Consider the following 23,134-nt stretch of genomic DNA (forward strand, 5'->3'; position numbering starts at 1 on the left):
GCAACAGGCTCGAGCTATTTATACCATTGTGACGTCGACAGAGTACGGAGTACGTCGAGGGACAATCGACGCCACCACCTCGAGCACAGCGCCCTCTGCCGAGAATTTTTTTTCCGAAGCAGCGAAGCTGGAGATAACGATTTATCACAAGATGAGGAGTACGTGGGAGGAACATCCAGTCGAAAGAACGTTACAGTTGGTAAGTAACTTGTTCTTCTGAGGTTGCTGGGCCTAATGGCATCCTGAATTTTCCTGGTACCAGAAGCCAGCCTAAGGATAAGCTTCCCCAGTGGGCCCTCCGATCCCAGTGGTGACAATTTTCAGGCAGGACCATGGACCTTCTCCAGGTCCTGAGCAAGGTCGCGCAGGGTCTCCTTTGGGGACCTGCGAGGAGAATGTAATACGGGAACCTTTTTGGCAACCCTGGCCGGAGATAACTGTAGCCACGGATGCTTCCCCATGGGATGGGGAGCTCACATGTGCGATCTGATGATCAGCAGACTTCAGGGTGATCAGACTATTGCTGATGGCTGTTTTTTGCCATACATTCACGGGACGAACGTCACGATAATGACGGTCAACACAGCGGCCATGCATTAACTCAACAGTGGAGGGTGGTGTAAGCTGTCTACCATTGTGCAGGGAGGCAATGCAGCTCTGGTTTTGGGCGCTACAAAACTGAATCTGTCAGCTGTTCCCCTAGCTGAAGAAGAGAATACGACGGCGGACGCTCTGAGCAGACAAAGCACGATCCCCCACGAATGGGAGTTGGCTCAGGAAGTCCTTCTAGAGATCTTTGCCCTTTGCGGAACACCTCAAGAAGATCTGTTCACGTCCAGTATCAACAGACCTGTTCTGCTGCAGGGAATATCCTCAGATAGGATAGTGGACTGGGACTTTTCACTCCTGTACACGTTACCACCAGTACCCATCATCCCTCATGTCATCAGAAGGTTGAGGAAGCTCGGCAAATCTATGGTGTCGATTGCTTGCATTGGTACCAGGAGGATGTGGTACTCTAGACGTGTCCATCTGTCCTCAATTCCATCTTCCCAAGAGAGTGGACCTACTCTCAAATGAGAGAGGCCGACTTGTTCAACCAGGAATCAGAACTGTGTACCTTCAAGCCTGTTTTCGAGAGGTTAAGATGTAAAGATGTAAAGATTGGGAACTCCCGGAAGACATGGTGGAGGTGTTGATTTCGACTAGAAGACTAGCAGAATACTGCTGCAATTGGAGCAAGTTTTGTCAGCTGGTGTAGAGCTAATGATATAGATCCTTTTACTGCAGATGGCTATCGTCAATGGATACCTGGCGGCATTGTCCATTTTTAAACGCATGGCAGAACAAGGCTCTTACTTAATTGTCAAACAATTCCTGAAAGGACTGACAAATACTTTCTTAACTGCCCCTTTTCTGCTTCCTTCCTGGGATTTGAACGTGGTACTAATATTTCTAATGGGCACTGCATTTTGTGAGGAGTCAGGAATGAGACTCGGACACAAGGGGTTCATAGTTTTGTTCAAAGACTTTTATTGGGGTGGAAAAATCCCTCTATCCCTGCACTCTAGGAGTTTCCCTACCTAAAACCAAAACCAAGGGCCTTTCAATGTCAGTATGTCCAAAGCGAAACCACCCCGTGTCCAGTACTATTCTGGCCCTCAAACTCTTAAAAGAATAAACTCTAAAGTGGAAAGGGTAATGTCTTTGACCTTACTTGGTTTATAAATGTATAAAAAGAAGAGTGCATAACTCCAACACAAATTCCAGGAGGACCGAGTTCCTTGTTCCAGAGGGTGGTTCCCTTCCTCACCCTCTCTTGTTATGTTTAAAGTTATCAGTTCCTTGAATTTCTCTTAATCCAAAATGTATCTGTTCCACAAAAAACACTTGTTTCTTTATCCTTATCTCTTTGGGGTTCCTGGTGTACACTCCTGCCAGGTTTTCACCACTTGCATGGTTTCACATAACCTTTGGCTGGTACTGATCTATCCTTCTAAGGACACCTTTTGCTGATATGCCTCTGGTATACTGTTCCATTTGTCTTGTCTTTGCCTGGTGTATTTCTCTACCAGGACTTAACCATGTAAACACTCTTGACCTTGCCTGGTATACTCTCCTGCCAGGGCTTTCTTTAGCACAGTTGTAATTGCCGGTATACTATCCTGTCAGGGCTTTTCTTTCCTGGGTGCTCTGCACACACCTTCAATTGTAAACAATCTTGTCCATGTTTGCATTGCACACACATTTTAATGTAATATCCTCTTGCATCTGCTTTTATCTAACACCGTATCTGCCTGGTGCACTATCCTGCCAGGGATTCCCTTCAATATGTATTGCATACACTTGCAAAACCTAGTCTCCTCTTGTTCGCTTTCCCTTTTTATAAAGAGTTCAGTATTCCTTCTCTTTCAAGCTTTTTATCCACAGGTTTTATATTCATTTGCTTTCGGCAAGTCTGCCGGTATGCCAAGATGTCACGGTTTACTTTTAGGGAACTCACCGGCTATTGCTGGCGTTCTTCCCGCGGTCAGTTGGAGTGGTGAGTCGGCTTCTCTCTCCGCTAATAAGCCCTCATTCCTCACCTGGGACGCTCCCCATGGGTTGCCCCCATGCTGTGCTCGTCTTCTTTCCATTCGGCTATGGTAAGGACAACGCCACCGCTCCGAACATGCGAACGCCCACAAGCCCTTTGCCAGCGTCTGGCGTTCTGGCAGCGTGTCTGGTCTCCTGGTCAACCTATCATTTCTGTCTTCTGTACTTCCCGAGAGAAGCAGGTTTCTCCTTCCAGCAGCGCGCCCTGGTCAGCTGTTGGGATTTAAATCTCCTGGCGAGAGGGCTGCACTCGCAACAACTAGAGCGCAGCCTGTACTCAGTCTTTTCTGCTCTGCTCCTTTTTCTTGTCCCAGTATTCTTACAGTTTTGGGAATGGAAGTCAATTCTTGATGATGAATCTGTATAAGTGTCTTTAGAAGGGTTTGAAGGCACGTTAGATATTGATAACTTGTAAGTAAAGTCGGGGAAACAAAGGATAGTCTACCCCTCCCTTTTCCACATATTTGAATATATTTAATCTATGCTAAGTGCTATGGTTAACAAATCCAAAGCACTCTACCAGAAATCTGTTTAAAAAAAAAAAAACGGTTTAATAGTTGATAAAAAAAAGTCATGAAAAAGAGTTTATATTACACCAAAGAACACCATTGTCACACTGTGGGGTTAGTATACAAAAGTGACAATATTTTTATACCATGTAGGTTGGCAGGGCTGTGAATACTTTGTACTACTTTGTAGCATTTTAAAAATAATGGTCAGCTGTTTTGTTACAAAGATTTTGCAGAGACATGATTGAGAGGGGAAATAATGTGAAATGGACTTCATGGACTGAAAAAAATTCTGTGCAGCAGCATAGAATAACAAGGGATATTAAGACTAGATTTGAAGAACAAGCACCCCCTTTAAATCTATTTGTGCACATTTTTGGGACCGGTTTGTGAATTAGGAAGCGGTGTTAGATGAAACAAGTGGGCATTCTTTTTCTCAATTACTATATTAAAGAGCCTTCAGAATATATTTAGTCAAGGGGGAAGGGGTGAACCGTGACCATATATGTGAACTAAGGATGATGCAGTAATTAGACTTCCTTCGCTCACACTCCTACAATTTTGGTTCTGACAATTAGATCTCTGGTATATGTGGTATTACCCAGAGGGAATAGAGAAAATGGATGTGTAGGTGTAAAAGAGAAATTCAAAACAGTCTTGCTTGGACTAGAAATCAAAAAAATCGGACCGATCAGTAAGGTTAAAAATTTATTTAGAGAGGAATACAATTTCCGGGGAGAGAGGACTACCTGGGGCTTGAGGGGATTCCCTTCATACAGTGCTTCTATTTGTATGTTCTATGTGAAGAAAGAAAGGCAGCACCTGCGCATAAGTACAGATTTGCAGTTATCTAAGGCTATACTCTACCAATCTGTGCTTTATATTTGTAATTGTATTAAAATGTATGATTTTTGTTTTTAATATATATATATATTTCAGTTGTGAACAGCATACTGAAACGCTGTTTCATAAGCAGTCCTCACATAACCATTCCAAACACCTCGCCGCGGATAAAAATCAACAAAAAAAACCACATATATATATATTTCTGAGTCTTGTGGAATCTGCTTAGATCACATGCTGTGCATAGGCCGACATCTAGTGGAATTTTATATTTGGTTAATTTCATTCAAACCAATGGGACTAACGCATCTCGGACGCGATTTGTAAAAGGACTGGAAATGTGGTGCCCGTGTGACACTGAGAATTATGGTGACCAGATTCCGGCAGAGCCTGCCCACCCTCAGCTCTCCTGTCCTCGAGCCATTTGCTCTATTTATTGCGCAGTCTCTCTTGCCCAACTTGCTCACTCACCTCTTCCGGGCTGCCCCCTTATGCTCGCCCCTCGTGCATACTCCTTTCTTTCAAAACTGCAACGGATATTTTTGCTGCAAATAGAAGTATATATAACCTGTAACAGCTTCTGGCTGGTGGGATGACACACTCAATCATAGTATCGTCACCTTGAGGCAGAGGGTATTCTCAGATTCAATTGGCACTTTGCGGACCATTCAATAGAAGCCCCACTAGCAGCGTTATCACACTCTCCAGAATGTTTTGCATGTGTCTGCAGCCATTTATGTGGCACAATTAATGGTATCCGAGCACAAATTCCTAAAGCAGTTGTTGCTTCTAGGTCAAACTGCCCAGATGACAGCTCTAAAGATAGAAATCAATCCCTGCCCCACATTGGTAATAGGATGATCCTTAAACCTGCGTGCACACATGCACCCTTTTACACACACCTTCACACACCTTACTGTCAAGGTTTTATGATTTTTAACATGGCTCGTTTTGTGAGGCTAGATGAATCTGAAGGATGGCACCAGGGGCATGCATACTTTGCTCCTTTAATCAGTTTCCTTTACTTATTTACAGTTATGACTGCCTCTGTGGGTGCTGTGAAAGCCACCTGGCAGTCACAAGGCAGATTAATGGAGTGGGACCTGTGCCAGGGGGCCCCAGCCAACTTCGGGCCTATGTGCGAGTCCCTCAATATGTAGCGTCCTTGCTACTCCCACGGCCGTATTGAGGACATGAGCCTAAGAGAAATAACTGGAATGTCAGTGACTGCTGTACATAGGTTCTGTCCCTCATCACCCTCCATGGCAATAGGAGGGTAGGCAGGGCAAGTGCTTTGCGACTAGCAGTTACAAGGCCACTTCTACATGTCCATTGGCACTTGTGTTAAATCATCAAAGATGAATCCTCCATAATCTTGTGCAGAGAATCTGGAAGGAAGCGCTTCGGTTCTTGGGGTGGGGAGGGAAAATAACATTGGCCCAACCATTGTGAAACAATTGCAACCTTCCCAAAGTACGAAAACTGCCGAAAGTGGCCCAAGTGGACCCAGCGTGGAATCTCTACCGTTGGAGATGTGGTACAGGAAGACAACCTGGCAACATTCGAGATAATGCAAGAGAGGTTCTCCCTCCCGGACACAGAAAGGTTCCACCACATGCAGCTAAATCACACCTGGGCGACCCACCGACGGACCATACAAGACTTGCCCGAAAGCTCTCCGCTTGAACGAAACATAGTCCTGGATCGGGTAGAGCGGAAGCACAGGTAGTGAGGGGACTCCCTCAATGCATATGATACCATATTGAAGAAGTTGGATATACTTTTAAAATAAAAACCAGCCCCACCCCCCTCGAAAGATAATACTTTGGGATGCACAAGCAAGCAGAAGGGGAAACAGTCATAGACCCAAGAACCGAAGCGCTTCCTTCCAGATTCTCGTTATGTGGGATGTCATATCAGATTTCGGAGGGCAGTCCAAGTCTCTGTAAAGGTGCTATATTGGCTTATTTGTAGTGTTACAGTGGAGGCCCTTGATGTGCGGGAGGCTCCTGTCACCGTGAAGCATGTCGTTTACCACCTCCATCTGGCTGGCCCAGTAGTATGATTGCATCCTGGGCAGCCTGATTCCCCCCCCCCCTCCCCGACGGACCTCTGAAGGGTGGCAAGAGTCATTCTCGGGTGGCCTCCTTTCCAGAGCAGTTTCCGGAGGGTGCATTCAATTTTGTGGAAGTCCCGTTGGTCGATATACAATGGCGCATTTTGCAGGATGTATAGAAATTTAGGGAGGGTGATCATTTTGAACAATGCTGCCCTTCCTATCAGTGTCAGTGGCAAGGAGATCCAATGGCGAGTGTCGTCCGCAAATTTTGCCACCAAGGGGGAAAGGTTCAGGGCAGTATATTCAGTGAGGTGCATTGTGATGTGTATCCCCAGGTATTTGAACTGTTCCTTCTCGATCTGGTAGGGGCCGGTCGCCAGACTCACCAATGGGGTGTTCCCTATAGGGAAGAGGATGGACTTGGACCAGTTCACGTGTAGTCCACAGAATGCCTCATATTGGCCCAACAGTTGCACGACTCTGAGGCAGGAGGTGTTTGGGTCCTTCAGGTAGATGAGTAGGTCATCCGCGTAGAGGGATATTCTGTCTTCCCAGGTATCGGACCACCGGAAACCCCCCAGGTTAAGTCGTTTAGCAGCAGGATCGCCAGGGGTTCAATCGCAATAGAAAAAATCATGGCCGATAGTGGGCAGCCCTGCCTTGTACCCCTTCCCAGGCCAAACAGTTCTGATTGCCAACCGTTGACCCTGGTCCTAGCAACCGGGGATTCGTATAGCAGCCTCACCCAACTCATGAAGTTCTCGCCGAAGTACATGCAGCGCATTATGGTCCAGACAGCCTCCTATCTCACCGAATCGAAGGCCTTTTCAAAGTCAATTGCTAACGGGGCCAGTGGCCCCTGTATGCTGTCGGCTCTTTCCAAAGCCGCAAATAGTCTGCGGAGGTTCATGCGAGTTGATCTTTGTGGCATGAAACCGCACTGGTCTGGGTGAATCAAGGAGGGAATTACCTCTTGTAGGCGGTCCGCTAGAAGCTTCGCCAGTATTTTAGTCTCAGAGTTGATGAGTGAAATGGGCCTGTACGAGCTACATCTTTCCGGAGGCTTGTCCGGCTTAGGGATCACTACTATTGTTGCTTCTCGGAGATCTGGAGGGAGAATGCCCTTTTCACGTGCATGGAGGTACATTTGCAGGAGCTGGGGGGCTATCACGTTGGTACCCACCCTTCGCCATAGCTCTACTGGGAAGCCGTTTGGACCAGGAGTCTTACCGGTCTGGAGCCCAGAAATGGCGGCTAGGATCTCCTCCTCCGTGATCTCCCACTCCAGTCGTTGCTGCTGCGCCTCATTCAGGGTAGGGGTTTCGATTCGGTCCATAATCGAAGCGTCCATCGGGGTTGGGGATTCACTGTATAGCTCTGCGTAATATTCCGCGAAGCCCTGGGTTATTTCCTGGTCCGTCACCCTTGCGTTCGATCCTTCCGCTTCGAGTCTCCGGACATGGCTGCGTCCCTGCTCCTTCCTTTCCAGCCATGCAGCATCTTGCCAGCCTTGTCACCCGTTTCATAGATCCTTGCTCTCATTGCAGTGTGCGCTTGGCGCGCATTGTCCATCGCTATGCTTTGCAATCTTTTTTGTGCTAGTAGCAACGTCCGGTTAGAGGCCGGCATATTTTCGTTTACGTGCCTCTCCTCTCCTCTGCCTGCTTGACCTGGAGCTCCGCTTCAAGAATCTTGCTCATGTGCAGCCTCCTTTTGGCTGCCGTCCATGATATTAGTTTGCCCCTTAGCACCGTTTTATAGGCTTCCCATAGCATTTCAGGGTTTGTTGCCTTCTGTGTGTTTAATTCAAAGTATGTGTTGGTGGTCTCCTGTAGTTTGTCTACCAGCTCAGGATCTCCCAGATAGTAAGTGTTCAGGCACCAACATGGCGGTGGGAGCCTCCGGGACGTTATAAGTAGCATTTCTAGCGGAGAGTGATCAGAGATGCCTCTAGGCAGCATGTTCATTTCCTGTGCCCTATATAGGTCAGTTGCGGGAGTGAAAAAATAGTCCAGTCTGGAGAGCGAGGCATGGGCCCCCCGAGTGGAAAGAGTACGCTTTAGCGTCTGAGTGAAGTTCCCTCCACACATCGCACAGGCCGAGTGCGTTGGCAAACGTAGCAAGCCTAGTGGGGACTTTGGGGTTCCTATTTCGTATGTGGGATCTATCCAGGGTAACATTCATGACTTCATTGAAGTCACCGCCTAGTATCAGGCAGTCGGAGGTATCATTAGCGTTTAACGGGGTATTGTCAGTGAGCAGTGATTCTAGAAGGGTCGGTGGTGCATAGATAGCTATCAGTGCAACGGATTGCCCCCATAGGTCGCCCGTCACATATATGTATCTGCCTCCTGTATCATGGGTCACAGTGTAGAGGTGGAGGGGTAGGTTTTTGTATATCAAGATCATGACACCTCTTGAGCCCATTGTGAAGCCTGAGTGAAATATCAGCTTATAGTTTGTACGCCTAAATAGGGTGCATTCTGTACCTGCAAGGTGTGTCTCGGACAGGAACACTATGTCAGGAGCCTCAGTGTTCTGAGAGTATCGACATTATGATGATACTCTGCCATGTGAGTATGTGTTGGTGGCTGCCCTAATTGTCACCGGCAGTGTTATGCGCTTGTTGGAAATATGCCCGTAGTGTACTGACAACCTTTCTGGCCATGTTCCTCTATTGGTCCGACAGGTCCCTGATGAAACTGTGCTTAACAATCCCAAAACCCTCACCCCATAATCCTCCCAACTAGAAGCATTGGTCGCCCAAACAAAGAATCTATGGTGTCAACTAAACACCTAACATGCACTGAACTTAATATCAAATAAAAGTGGCCTTCCCCTAAGAGGAACCCGGGGGGAAGGTAGTACTCCTCTAAAGGTGATCTCGGAGGGAGTCCACGCGTGTACTACGCCTGGAATTTATTTCACTCTCGGGAGGAGAGGGGGGGTTCTCCTTCTATTGTAGGGCTTGGGGCATATCGCGGCCGCTATAGGTGGATCTATGCTGCCGATCATTGTGTGTGTGTGTGTGTGTGTACTTTGGGAAGATTTATGATCTGATTTGAGTACCTCAGTGTGGTCACAGGATTTGTCAGCCATGGTGAGGGGTTATCACCCGCCTAGGTCTTCCGGTGGGTCCTGCGGTGGTGGTCGGCGGGGTTCTCGCCGTTGGTCTGGCGGAGGTCTTCGATTTCTTCCCCTATTTTTGCAGGGGGTGGACCAATCTCCCTCTGTTTTGCTCGGCCCAGTGGCAGACCTCCTTAGGATCACTAAAATGGACTGTTGTGCCCTTGTGATAAATCTTGAGCTGTGCAGGGAAGAGCAGGCTGTATTTAACGCCCATCGTGTGTAGCTGCCTTTTCAGGGAGTTGAAGGATTGCCTTGCCCTTTGCACTTCCCTCGTGTAATCCGGGAAAAAGGCGATTTTGGGGCCATTGAACGTGACCGCTCCTTTGGCGCGCGCATGTTTCAGCAGGGCGTCGCGGTCGCTGTAATTTAAGAATCTTGCTATTACAGTTCGTGGAGGGGCGCCAGGCGGTGGTCTGCCCGTGGGCACCCTATGTGCCCTCTCTATGGAAAAGAACTTGGAAAAGGCATCAGGCTCGTACAGGTCGGAAAGCCATTGTTCTAGAAAGAGTTCCATGCAGGCGCCCTCTGCCTTTTAGGGTCTACCCAGGATGCGCACATTGTTGCGTCTGGACCTGCCCTCTCCCTCTTCAATTCTGTCTTCCAGCACCTTCAATTTGGACATTGTGTTATGGAGCTGCTGTTGCATGGTGTTCATTCTGTCCTCCGTGTTGGAAATGCGCTGCTCCGCCTCCCCGATACGTGCCGTCAGTTTTTGGAGGTCGTGCCTGAGGAGGGAAACATCCATACTAATTCCGTCCATTTTCTGCTCTATGGACGTGCGGGAGTCGGTAATGATGGCCATGATGTCTTTGAGCGATATTCCTTGGTCCGTCTGCATGTCGTCTGAGAATTGCGGGTGGTGTTCAGTGGGCTGGGGTGGAGGGATGGTCTACTGGTCCATTTTGCTTTGGGCATGAAGCTTCCTCGGCCTGTCTTTCCCCATGGCACCCAGACCACCTCGTATGCTGTATTGGCTGATGTGGGCGCCCGTCCAGCCAGCTTTTGCCTGAGCACCACGCTACCGGGTGTGCCTCTTGTCTCTTTTACCTTGTTGGCAAATCGCACCCTCTATTGCTGTTGTGCCCCGCTCTCGCACCGGCGCGTACGCTACTTGGGCAGCAGCACCCATAGGGGCGGAGAGGCGGAAGGGCCTGTCTCTCCGGGCCTCTCCGCTCCCCAATTATCAGAGGGCAGGGCTCACACAGGTGCACAATCCTCTCTCCCCCTCCAGGCCTTCTTGACTTCCCGTCCAGTGATGGTGCTCCGGTCGGGCCCCAGAGGGGCGGGAGCCGGCGCGGGAGGCCTAGGCTCCACTTTTCGGCAGGCTCTCCCGCTGCTCTCTTGTATGTGCTGTCCTGCAAGAGTGTGTCCGCCGATCGGGGCCTCCCCGGGACTCTGCTGGGTCTGCACCTTTCTTCCGCTGTGATCGACCAGTCCGTTGCGGTTTGGACACCGTCTCAGCGCGTCCTCACTGGGTATGCACAGGACGTTCAGCTGCGTGCGCCCGCGGCCATTTTGAAGACGGGCTGGTGGTTGTCACCACAAAACTTCACACGGTCGTCTCGGGGGAATCCGACCGCGGTTCTCTTTGATCTTCGCTCCGGGTGTGCCCAAGGATGTTCGCTGTCACATCGGAGTATTTCCAGCTCTTTTTACCCCCGAAAACAGGCTTTTTTATAACAGGATGTTAGTGCGGCCGCAGGAGCCGAGCAGACGCACGTCTACTGCATCCTGCGGTAAGCTACGCCCCTCAGACTGCACCATTATTGATTGGAAAGTGTAAGAGGAATGGTTTAATGAAAGGATTATATGGCCAAAGTAACTTAAGGTCAGGACCAATACATATGGAGGGGCCCAAATTGACATTTTAGAATTATTCCACACAACGTTGGAGTGCAAAGGGTGGTCTACCGTGGCTGATGATTCTAGAAGAGGAGGAAATGTGCTGGGATGTTATGAGTAGAGCAATATGGGAATAAGACCCCAATGTGCCAGGATTGGTGGCTGTGTTTGAGGAATGTGTGGCTGGAAAGGGGGAGGATAGATTTAAGAAGTTGTTTGGAGAATTGTTGGGTGGTCTTAAAAGATATTGCATTAGAGTAAAGGAAGAAGCAGAGCCAGCAGTAGCTAAGGTGAGGAATATGCCCTTTTGCATGAGGGAGTAGGTTGCGTATAACTTAAGAATTTGGAACAGCAGGGGATAATTGAGCCTATAGAAATCTGAGTAGATTTCATCCATCTTTGTGGTGTGAAAAGCCAATGAGCAGATAAGAATGTGTGTTGACCTGAGGGGGCTAAATCAGAACGTGATGGAAGACAGGTTACCCCAACGTATATAGAAGAGATGCTAATTCTGATGGGTGGAGCAAAGATATTTATTACTCTTGACGTGGCATTACCCTACTACCAAGTGAGTCGGCGTCCAAGTTTTTAAGAGAATACCTCGTTTATCACACATGAAGGGGCTTACCTGTTTAATAGGATGCAGTTTGGGCTGTGTCGACTGTGGTATTCTTTCAGTGAGCGATGCATGCTCTTTTAAAGGACATGACTGGCATAGTCGGTTTCCAAGATGAGATACTGGTCACCAGGGTGATGGAATAAGAGCATGGCCACAGGGAGGAACAATTACTTCAGGGAGGGAAGGAGCAAAGGGGGAAAGATGGGAGAGAGGAAGTGCCGGTGGGGGAGACGGAGAAGGAGGAACTCTGAGACTGCACAGCATCTATCGATCATTTGGGGCTTAAAATTAGTTCAGCTGGAGTGGAGCAGAAAGGTGGGAGTTAGTGTCTGCCTTTGTGGACTTGGAAGAGTCCCAAGGACTGACAGGAGATCATGTTTTTTCTTGGGCTTGTGGAATTGTTTGCAAAATGTATCTGCCATTTTGCTGACGAGTGTAAGCATATAACAGTTGTGCAAGAAGATAATGGATTTCAGATGGACGAGTGAGTGTGAGAAAGGGTTTGAGGATGTCAAGCAAGCGATTTGTTAAAGCTCCTGCATTACCACACTTTGATACTGCGGTAAGTCAGAATCAGAAGATGGACAAGAAGACCTTATTGTAAAAAGGTTTATTTTCACCTATGACTCAGAGACATAATCTTTTTCTACTCTATACAAGGGAATGGAAAAAAAGGGTGCTCGTCAGTAAGTCAAGATGTTCAAACATTAATGAAGACCCGTGTCCAGAAAAACTAGTCTAACCGACTTTCTCGCTGTACTGCTTATAAGCAAACGTAAAATAGCCAAGACCTACTTTGGGGCATTGCCCAAAGGAAAAGGACGCTGCTGGCTTCTGACCCCCACACTTGTCTCTTTTAACCTAGACCCTTGCCTATGTTCACAGTCCAAAACATATAGTTAATGTACGACTGGATTGCCGTTCCAGCCGGGTCCCTTTGGTTCCCTTTGTAATTTGTGTGTCTCAGTCCTTCTCCCTTGGGGGAGACTTTCATAATTTCCGTTCCCATAATATGGGTGCTTTCAGTCACTTCTTTCCCCGCTCTGGGCTTGCTCTTGCTCAGGTCCCACTGTGGGTTCCTTGGATCCCACACTGGAGCCTATCTCTACTTCTTTTGGTTTCTCTCCCAACTCTGGGGCTTCTCTGGCTACTCTTTTTTCAGTTTCTTTCCCCACTCTGGGGCTTCTCCTCAGGACTCCCCACTCTTGGGTGTTCTATGTCTCTCTGTACTCCATGGTGTTTCCCATTCTCACTCCCCTTCTCTCGGGTATGTTTCCTCTTTCTCACTCTAGGTTCTTTTCACTCCTCCCCAGTATAAGGTTCTCTCCGGTTCTCCCCACTGTGGGGCTTTTCTTCCTCTCCACAATGGAGCTCCTTCCTATGGCTCAGATCTCGCTCAGGCTACCACATCTCATGGCTCCGGTTTCTCACCTGCTGGCCCACATTGCACTCTCCTAGTGCGGGCCTCCAAACATATCATGTCTATCGTTCTGTCTCTCACAGCGTCTCTCCTCAATGTGCGCTGCAGCATAATGAAACTCTGGAGGCTGCATGGATACTCCTTCCTGATTGGTTCACCACCTGACGTGACTTGATAAGGCTGGCTTTTCAGTCATTCTGCAGTTTTCTAGAAAAGGATGAAATGAAGTTTGGGTCAGAAGCCGAGTCAGCCATTCTTTAAAGGGTTCTCGCACATCTTGGTTTCTGCAAACCCATAAAGGTGTTAGTCTTGTGAGGGGAGGGGTGGTGACTTAAATCTCCCCCTTGGGTGGTCGGGGGGGGGCGGGAAACCCCAGTGAGTCACCTACAGAGGGATACCGCTTACCCTGTCACTTCTGGGGTGTTAAGCACTGTAGGCTCACCTCTGTACTCACAAACTCCCCTTTGGGGAGAGGTGATGAGCTCCTCGAATTCGTCACAATACCCAATGTGAGACATAGAACTACAAAGGAAAAATTCCAAACACTGTTTGACAGGCGCTCCACAAATATTATTTTATTTGATTTGTTGTTGCAGAAAATTAGTACTTGATGCAAATGATCAAAAGGAAAAAAGTTATTGCCCTCTACACTTGTTTCCCCACTTTGATTCAGTAGTTCTTCAGGAGGTTAAGCATATCTATTTATTTTTAGAAATGGTTTCATGTGCCTCTTGGTTGCTGATACTGTTGTTGGTTTTCTGTATATAGGTGAAGTAGTTATTAATGCATTCTGGGGCAGTCCCTTAATTTTCTAGATTGGATTTCTCCCGCGACTCCATTCCACTGGATTGCGATCAATGCTCGGAGCTGCTCCAATGTGAGACATGGGTAATAACTGATGCAAGCAAGTCAGGGTTAGGAGCTCTGTTCTTAGAGAAGCAGTTGGGTGAAACACGTAGTAGCATTTGCCCCAAGAACTTTGAAAGGGGCTGAGGTAAGATATTCGATCAGTCTCTGGCCATGACATTCAGCAGAACCGAGATGGACTACCATATGTTCTTAGATCTGTGGCTTTTAAGTGAAAAATCTGTTGGTTCTCATGCTGGTGCCCATTGCAAAAGGGCTGGAAAAACGGGTTAAATGATGCCCATCCTATTGCCATTGAAATGTGAAACGAATGGTGTGTAGTCCAATAATTAGACACGATCATTTTAATGCTTTTTAAATTTTTTTTGTGCCTTAAAAATGTTTCCCCTGTGATTCAAGGGGACAGAAGAAATGTGTAGGTTATTTCCTGCCCCACTCCCATTAGAACAGAGGCATACCATTTCCAATGTCCGTCGTGTGCAACCTACAGCTTTCCAGATGTTTCAGACTAGCCTCCCATGATCCCTCACCATTTACTATGCCAACTATGCAAAAAGATTCAGACCCTTGTTCTAAAAACAAGTGGCAACCCTCATTTATCTCAAATATTAGTTATTATGCAACTAATAAGTGGTCTGTAGCGTAAAAGGAAAACACACAACATGGCATTAGTTTGAAAAAGGATAGAAACATGTTGAGTTGTGTACTAAAATCTCTAATTGTGTTCCAATATGAAGAGTTATTCTTCAGGCTGCTGTGGAACAGACAAAAACTCTGGAGACTTCCGAGTTCCAGGGAATCGTTCTGCTCAGAGCACTGGTGAATGTTTAATCAAAATTCAGAGAGGGATATGTAATGTGTTGAAAGTAGCTTCTCTGCACCTAATGACTATTCCAGATAATTCAGCGTCCTCAGAGTCATTTCAGTTTTACACATCGAACTGGGCAAAAAGAAAGAAAATTGCAAAATCGTGTTTTTCTTTCGCCAGTCACAAGAGTTAGCTTGATTTACTCAGTTACACCAACACTCACTTTTTTTCTGGTGGTCAGCAAATACAAGCAAATCTGAAAATATGTTGTGATTTGCTTTCCTTAGATGACATGCTCTGCATAGTCTGATATCGAGTGATAGTCAGAGTATTACAAGATTTGTTTCCGAATCTCAAACGGACGTCAATAGGATGTGTTAGTAATACTATCCCAGACGTGTACTGTACCCATGGTCCTTCACTCGTCAAGGTCCCTCAGATTGTTTCTTTCCTCCATCGTGGTCAGTCGCAAATTGCAGAGTTCCTTTCCAGGCTGATGCCTTTGATTATTTGAAAGTTTATTCAAAGACTTTTACTTCTTTCTTCCTTTAGTGTCCGCTTTCGCTGCACGGCCAACAGACTGCTCAACAGCCGTCGACTACTAGACTGAATCGACAACCAGACGCGGCCTACACAGGCCTCTTCGGGCTTCAGCTGTTACAGTAGGGAGAGAGGGGGGAGGTTCTTCATACTGACCTCTTTAGAGAATGCATATTCTGCCATACACTTTCCCTTTTTCTCGCCAAACTGCCCTTTTAATTAATAATGGCCAAAATTCCCTTCAAGTTTTGCCCTACCTGGCATTGAAAGTTCCTGTGGAAGGACATGCACCGATCAACCTGAAAAGCTTTGCAAGTCCTGCAAACTTTTTCGACCTAAAACTCTCAAAGATCGACGCACCAAGCGCTGGGTCGTTCACGCAGTGCAGGCAGAGGCCTCCATCGACGTGATGGAGGACTCTAGCGAGGGTAGAATCAATGTCCTTAGTGATGCCAAGGGCGAGCGGGTTTGTCAGAACACCATGTGTGGGCCCCTGACTCCAATAAGCAGCCGGCTGCTCGGAGGCGACACCCAGCGGCCATAGCACACACAAGTCCAAGAACAAAAAGCACATACCCCACGGCTGACTTTCGGTTAAAGCGTTTAAGACGTGCTGTCCGGAAAAAGCTTAGGTTCTTCCCTGTCCTGTGGGCCATCGCGTATGCTTTCACCTCATGACAGGCCCCCAAAACCGGACCATAAGGTCGGTTCGGGCATCGCTCACAAAAAGGCTCTAGTTTCGCGCGCCGAAGAACAGGCTTTGAAAAGCACATCTCCCAAACTCCCAAACAAACACTGAAAATGCAAGACTGTCCCCCGAAAGCACTGGCTGTACATTCCCCCCAATCCCTCTGTAGACACTCTCGGGGACTATGCACCACAAGAACCAGACTGCCACCCCTACCATGTCAGGCGTCCCACCGTCATGTGACTATACTACAGAACAATTTACTACAATTTTAAAAAGGATGTCATGTTTTGTGGACTTTATGGACAAGCATCCAAAACAACTAAGGTCCCTTAGAGATGCCTCACAGCCAGGGACCACAACACATCAAACCCCTGCCAAAAAACCTTGTCTTGAGCCACAGCCTAGCCACCTCTGCTCTAGGTCCCCCGGCCTCGACCTACCAAGACACCTCTCAGGACATGTACAATGACGATCTCTCAGGGTCACAAGGCCCTGGCTCTCAAGGAGACCTTTATAGTCGGGATCAATACTATGACGACGACGAAGATATCTACGTCAGCCAGTTGCCTCACAACCAAGACCAGCCGGTAGCAGATTCTCCCATTGACAACCAACTACAATATAATCAACTGCTGCTAGATGCTGCCCAACATTTTAATAATGACACTCAAGAGGCACAAATCGACAAGGACTTTGTAGAAGACATTCTGGGTAAGAAAAAGTCTGCCACCCAGTTTATTTTGCTGCTACAGACTGTACAAAGGCAGGTATAGCCCTCCCTACTTGCGCCTAATCTCACAAGGGTGGTTAATCCCAGTATAGAGAAACTATTCAGGCCAGCACTGACTGACCCTCTGTTTATTAGGGGTCATCTAAAACCCGATTCGCTATTAGTCACCACTACCAGAAAGAGGGCGGGCACTACCATGGCATCGGCTGGGGCCCCGCCAGACAAGGAAAGCAAGAAGATCTATACTTTCGGGAGAACGGTTGCCTCCTCAGCAGCATATAGTGCTAGAATCTCTAACACTACGCTTCTAGCAAGTTACAGCTGCCACAAGTGGAATGAACTGGAACTTCAGATTTAAGCTGTTCCAGAACCCCTAAAGTAAGTACTATTGCAGAGGACAAGCAGGTATCAATCTGCATCCTTAAAAACAATCTTGATGCAGCCGACAATGCAGGTTGCATCATGGCAGAAGGCACGCTCATCAAGCACCACACCTAGCTGGACTCAGGCCACCCTCCTTAAAATACTGGTGGAGCCTAATGTACTTTTCAGGCTGTCAAAGACACCCTCAAGAATGACACTTTCAAATCCCTTGGCCAGTTAACAAACAAAAATCAAGTTTTGCAAGCACACTGCGCAACAACACTAATTAAGACCAAAATGGTATAGTGATTTTTAATGAAAGCTGAAGTAGCCTTAGGAATTTTGTTTTCTTTGAGATAGTGGGTAAGGGTGGTTTTTTCCCAAAATTTGTTGATCTCTCTGATGCTTAAGCGTTCCAATTTGATTATCAAATCAGAGAGATTACTTACCTGGTGGAAGATTTGGCAAATCCCGCCCCCTGCATCCACCTGCAGCATCTTTTACCACACCCAATTTAACAGGTCCTTGCGCCGAACCTGGTCTCTTCCCCCCTTGCCAACCCAGCTTCTTTACCTTTGGGACACTGAGGCTCAGCTGCAGACCCACACCCCCTGCTTTTACTCATATATAAGGATCATGGCAACAGCAGCAGAATATATTTTGACTAGAGAGGATGATATCCAAGCATTATTCACTCCGAAGGGCTCAACCCTGAATCCCTTTAAAAGGTTGACATCTGAAAATGATGACCTCAGATCCAAATTTATCAAATTGGAACGCTTAAGCATCAGAGAGATCAACAAATTTTGGGAAAAGACCACCCTTACCCACTATCTCAAAGAAAACAAAATTCCTAAGGCTACTTCAGCTTTCATTAAAAATCACTATACCATTTTGGTCTTAATTAGTGTTGTTGCGCAGTGTGCTTGCAAAACTTGATTTTTTTTACTTACCTGGCGGAAGATTTGGCAAATCCCGCCCCCTGCATCCACCTGCAGCATCTTTCACCACACCCAATTTAACAGGTCCTTGCGCCGAACCTCGTCTCTTCCCCCCTTGCCAACCCAGTTAACAAACAAGCCCTACGTACAATAAGGCTTGTCAAACTCCAGAAGGTTTCGGAGTCTGGGTGCTTGACGCTGTTCCAGGTATACTCCGGGCACACAATCTTAATCTTGGGGCCCATCTCAAGGACAAACTTCCTCTTCTGGTTTTCAAAGAGGAAATAAAAGGTCCAGATGAAGAGGCAGAACCTCACCTGGGAGAGGCTCCAACCCTCCCAAACAATGACGCACCGCTACAGGTCCCCTTCCATGACACTCCAGTAGGAGGCCGAATTTCACACTTCACCCATGCACGGGAGGGGATAACGTCACATAAGTGGGTGTTGTCCGCCGTGGTAGGCGGGTATTGTATCGAACTGTTATAAAAACCACCCAATCGCCCGCAAGGACAGAGGAAAATGACGCCAGAAGAAAAGCGCATACTGCTGGAAGAAGTAAAGGCTCTGCTGGAAAAGGAAACCATAGAGATTGTCCAAGCAAATCAAGGGTATTTATTCAACGTACTCCTGTGTGCCAAAGAAAGTAGTTTCCATGTGCCCAGCACTAGATCTGCACCCTGCAAACAAATATTTCAAACCCCCTTATACAGGGGGACTACATGGCACATTGTATATGAAAGATGCATACTTTAATATTTCAATGCTCCCTGCGCACAGGAAATCTGTGTTTCAAGATAACAGGAGTTCATTACCACTTCAAGGTACTCTTCTTCGGCATCGCCTTAGCACCAAGAGTGTTCACAAAGGTGCTTGCAGTGGTGGCAGCACACCTGCGCAGAAAGTCAAACCCAGTATACCCTTATCTGGATGACTGGCTAATTACCTGGGAATTTCCTCAAATTTGCAAACAAAATACACAAGACAATAGACCTTCTTTTCAATCTGGCTTCCACATCAACGAAAGAAATCAAGTCTAGTCCCCAGACAAGTAAAACAATTTCTAGAGGCTATTCTAATGACAAAAGGAGCTTGCTTTCCCGTCAAACGAGAGAGTACAGAGCATGCTGTTGCAAGTACCTCTCTACAAAGCCAGTCTCCAGATAACTGTACGTAAAGCAATGTGCTTGCTCGGGATGATGGCCTCATGCATTCACTTTGTTCCACACGCGCTCCTGCACATGCACCCAATGCAGGAATGGTTAGCGAAACAATGGTCTCATACAAGCGGTCAGTGGGACGATCTAGTGGTTGTTTCGCTAATCCTCGTATAGGCCCTTCGCAGGTGGTCCGAGGACAACCTGCTAAACGGAAAACCCTTCTGTGTTCCACCAGCACAAGTGATCCTAACAGATGGGGTGCTCACTTCTCCACCACACAGCCCACGGCCAGTGGAGACATGTTACAGCCCAAAGACATCAACTTCCTGGAACTTTTGGCAGTCCTCAAGGCTCTTTGGGCCTTTCAGCGGTATCAGGTAATATTATCCCCATATATATGGTCGCCGTAAATAATATAGCCGGGAAAAGGTCGCTGCGATATTATATAGGTGACCATATATAAGGGGACAGTGGCGCAAAAAAAAGTTTGGGGGTTGCGGGAGTGTCCCCCGCATGTTCCATGCAATAATGTCGCCACAAAAAACAGCCATTTTTCGGCGATATTTTTGCATGGCGAGATTTTTGTGGCGACATTATTACATGGAACCCTTTCAGCAACAACTTGCAGGTCAGACAGTGCAAGGCCTTACAGACAGCACCACTGCCACGTTCTACCTAAACAGGCAGTGAGGCACACACTCTCAAAGTCTGTCCAAGCTATCCCAAAAAATATGGAAGTGGGCACTCAAGCGGAACATGTTCCTAAACTCTCAACATGTTCCACAGGATCTCAATTCTCTGGCAGACATTCTAAGCAGATACCCTCTACCAGAAGAACACAAGTGGCAACTCGACAGATATCCTAGATCCAATATTCTCACAGTGGGGTCACCCCCCATTAGACTTGTTCGCCACAAGCCCAAACGCACAAAGTCCAGACTTTGCGTCCAGTTTTCCCAAACCGTGGTCCAAGAGGAGTGCCCTGTGGATGAACTAGTCAGGGAAATGTACACCCCACCCCCCGACACAACTCCTGAGCAAAATAGTGCACAAGATGCACCTGAAACAATTGACTCTAATCCTGGTTGCTCCTATGTGGGCGAGACAACCTTGGTTTCCACATCTGCTCAAACTGGCGATGTGTGACTCAATCAAGCTCCTGTACCTATACAACATGCTAACACAATACAAGGGGGCATATCTCCATCTGCCCCCACAATCGATGAACTTGGCAGCTTGGCCCCTGAAGTAATCGAATTTGGCCACTTGAATATTCCACAAAGGTGTATGGATATCATAAAGGAGGCATGAAAACCCAAAACCATACACTGCTATTTCAATAAATGGAATGGATTTGTGATATGGTGCAGATCACAAACACTAAAACCAACAGAATGTTCCCCAGCCAACATTATACATTATATGCTTTACCTACTAGACTCCGGCCTAATATTCAACTCCATCAAAGTACATTTGGCAGCCCTGTCTGCTTACACCACTTCACTAAACAAGGTGTCCTGGTGAAAGGTTCCTGTCATCAAAGCATTCATGGGGTAAAGAGGCTACACCCTCAAATTTCCAACCCTCTTCCTGGTTGGTATCTTAATGCTGCACTCTCCAAGCTCCTGGGTCCACCCTTTGAGCCTATGCACACCGCCAGTCTAAATCCTCGAACTTACGAGACTGCTTTCCTCGTAGTTATCCCCTCTATAAGACGAGTCAATGAGCTACAGGCTTTGTCCGTACAAGACCCTTTCTTTATAATACACAAGGACAAGGTGGTCCTCAAAACGCATACTAGGTTTTCACCCAAGTTCATTTCAAAGTTCCATGTTAATCAACTCATAGACCTTCATACCTTTTTTCAAAATCCATCTAACTCAGCTGAGAGAAGCCTCCATACCCTTGATGTACGGACGGCGGTCTTGTCCTATGTGAACAAAACTAAACCTCTAAGGAAAACCGATAAACTTTGTTTCCATAGCCGCTGGCAGAGTGGGTGATCACATATCAAAAAACACCATCTCAGATGGAAAGTCACTTGCATACAGCTCTGCTATTCTCTATCTAAATGAGTTTTTTACTTTTCACTCCCAGGGCTCACTCTACCAGAGGTACAGGAGCTACATTAGCCTTCATTGCAAACGTCCATCTACGCTATTTGCAAAGCTGCTACATGGTGTTCCATCCATACGTTCACACAGCATTATTGCAGTGACACTCACTCTGAAGCCGATTCATAGGTGGGACAAGCGGTTCTTAAACATCGCTTTGCCGCTGTACCTTCTCACTTCCCACCTCCTTCTCCAGATACTGCTTGCTAATCTATGCAGAGTATGTGATCTAAGCAGATCCACCTGCACCCACAAGCACTAAAGAGTTAGGCAAGACCTCTTTTAGGCTCTTTAATGGACTAGGGGGGAGAGGGGGCACTGGGAAGGGTGACACTCTCATGCAAATACAATCACATACACAGACATGGGCAGGCACTGAAGAAGGCTGTTTTTTAGTTTAAATATAAAGCACAACTAACTATTAGCTGGATAGATTTGTAATGTCAGATCCTAGGCATTGTACAATCTTAGTGCGGTATGAGTCAAACTCCCCTCTCCTTCACAGAAGTATGTGTCCTGTGAGATTCTAAACATTGACTGCAGGAGCTTCTGCTGTGTTCGTCAATAAGGCTAGCACTGGTAGCACACAACTGACTCACCAGCTGTCTACTGTCCGTCAAGGGTCCATACACGCTAAAAATTGAATTTACATGGTCAGTGCAACAAAATGCAGAATGGGACAGATTATAAAAATAAGATGTGAATGAGACTACATGGCCCAATTAACATTAGCAGGAGGAGTGGAATATGGACAGAATGAATGGAAATTGGTTATACAAATGTTTAGTGTTTCCCTTAGGCTAAGCCTTAAGGTTTGTAAAAGTCTGCAGAGCTGCAGGGTGTTTTTAATGAGCTAGCAAAGTGTAGAACAGCATGCTCTGACAAAAAATCACTGACAACAAAGAAAAGAAGGCTTTGGAGCATGCCTATTATGGAAGAAGGATGGATTGGGATGAAGCCGTGGTACATATCCAGTAACGCCACAACAGCAAGCTAAGTATATATAAACCCCTGCCAGGCACCACTTTGGCAGGAAGGGAACGGAAGGGGGACAGGAGAAGACCATTCAGGCAGCTGAGTCCTTTGCTACCATCCTAATTTTTGTAAGATTAAACTTGTTATCCTTACAAGATCAGCTTTTTACCTTATTTCCCTAGAGGGGTATATATATTCTGTTGAGTGTAATTGGGGACACCCTTAAACCTGTATCTGCTTAGATTCACATGCATCCACCTTTCCTCCCCTACTGGAGTAAAAGGTGCATAATGTTTTTCTGGGTTATCACTGTTTCTTCATTAGCACATCTGTACTCCCGCTACATTTCATGCAACCTCATGTCAGAAACAAACAATCTGAGGGACCTCGCCGCGTGAAGGACCATGGGAACAGTACACCTCACACTACGGATATTATTACTAACAAGCCCTGTCAAAGTCCTTTTTTGAGTTTTGAAAACAAATCTTGGAATACTCTGTGACTACCACTAAATGTCACACTTTGCAGAGCATGCGAATCTAAGCAGATACGAGCACCAGAAATATGATTACGGTGAGTAATGTATCCCATATCATACCACCAGATTCTCTCCGACAGTAGTGAAGGATGTGAATTGACTCCCAGCTGGATCTTGAATCCTTATTGATTAGTGAAGCCATCTTTGATCCGAAGACCTTGGTGGTGCACAGGCTGCATTAAAAACAATGTATGCATGATTTAATTAGTATATCAAGCAAGCTACTGTCGCGCGACTAACCCGCTGCCTTTTTTCGGCACAGTTGCTCTGTTTGCGTTATGTTCAGGTGACATAATAATTTGACTCCAGAGTTGATTTTTCCCTAAATGTTTCAAACGAAATTGTGGAATTTATTTTGAAAGGAAGTTCAATTGCCTTGACCTGCTAAGAGC

General features: G+C 46.8%; 1 protein-coding gene across 2 annotated transcripts in view; it reads left to right on the forward strand.

The window, feature by feature from the left end:
• Positions 1 to 23,134, forward strand: part of MAP3K5 (mitogen-activated protein kinase kinase kinase 5) — a 1,851,596-nt gene that overhangs the window by 551,156 nt on the left and 1,277,306 nt on the right. The gene's annotated exons all lie outside the window — the stretch shown is intronic.

This window comes from Ambystoma mexicanum, chromosome 4q (genome assembly GCF_040938575.1).
Source record: "Ambystoma mexicanum isolate Mex_15411 chromosome 4q, UKY_AmexF1_1, whole genome shotgun sequence".
NCBI classification, from domain to species: Eukaryota; Metazoa; Chordata; class Amphibia; order Caudata; family Ambystomatidae; genus Ambystoma; species Ambystoma mexicanum.